Consider the following 1273-nt stretch of genomic DNA (forward strand, 5'->3'; position numbering starts at 1 on the left):
TCTCAATCTAGAACCTGATATCCAGTTTGATTTTTCCAGCCTCCCTGTCACGACTTTTAAGATTTTATGGTTACTCCTCTGACTTTTGATTTTTTCACTCTGTCCAAGTGCCTTCCCTAGACCAGTATTTTTGGCTCTACCTTAGACCTACCACACAGTTTCTCTACTCCTGTTCTCTCCGGTTCTTAGTAAATGCCTGACTTTTAACTGGTTAGACCCAAGAATTCTAATTCATTCAACAAATCCTTGTGGGACATCTACCAGGCACAAGCCTGTGCTGTCTCAGCGATGTTTGGAGGGACTAGTGTCTAGTGAAGAGAGAAGACACTGAGGCATTTTATCTTAACATCTTGTCCCTATTTCAACAGTTCCAAGGCGGAATAAATGGAGCTGAATAGCATTCCCCACTTGGAAGGATATTGGTATGACTGCTTAATAGATTTGGAAGGAGGGCTCTGTTGCAATTCTTCATTTCCTTTGTCTATTATTGCAGGTTTTCATTAACCTTTGAGGTTTCTTCATTTTGTGGTTTGCATTTTAAGCATTTTCTGGTTTGAAACTGCCTAGCAAATAATTCCTTTTGATCCAACTGCTTCCCTCAATTACTATTATATTTAACTCTTTTGTAAAATAGCAAACTCCACACGCCCTGGATATCTCAAACCACCATCTCACCCATCTGTAGCCCTTATGGTTAAGGGTTTCATTTAGGAATTGAGCTTCATGTACTTGAGGAAATGGTCCACGAATGCTAGAGTCTTCTTCTCTCCTCACCTGGGCAGTTCTCTTCCTTCTAATCCTGACTGAAAGGAAGAAGAAACAAGGAAGGAAGGAAGGAAGGAAGGAGGGAGTGGGGAGAGTGGGGAAGGAAGGAAGAGTAGGGGACAGGGAGGCAGTGAAAGAGGCTAGATGAATGAATAGATACTTTGGACTTTGCCATGTGGTTTTATAAACATAATGGCATACATCTCAGTAGTATACATCCTCCCCTCTACAAATCCTGCCTCACATGCAGATTTCTGCATTGACTGTCCAATTCTGGATGATCTTTGAATCCCTCAGTCATTTAAATACTAGCACTTTGTAAATTTTAGTCAAAAAATTTTTGGACAAAAATATAAATTAGGCAATTTTGTATTACAGTATTGATAAAATAGCTAACATTTATGGAGTACTATTTCTTAGCAATTACAAAAAAGTCATGCATTATCTCATTTAATTTTTACTGCATGAATAGGAGCTCAGTGTTTTATGTCCATCTTACAGAAGAGGA

Source organism: Neomonachus schauinslandi, chromosome 14 (assembly GCF_002201575.2).
Source record: "Neomonachus schauinslandi chromosome 14, ASM220157v2, whole genome shotgun sequence".
Taxonomy (NCBI): Eukaryota; Metazoa; Chordata; class Mammalia; order Carnivora; family Phocidae; genus Neomonachus; species Neomonachus schauinslandi.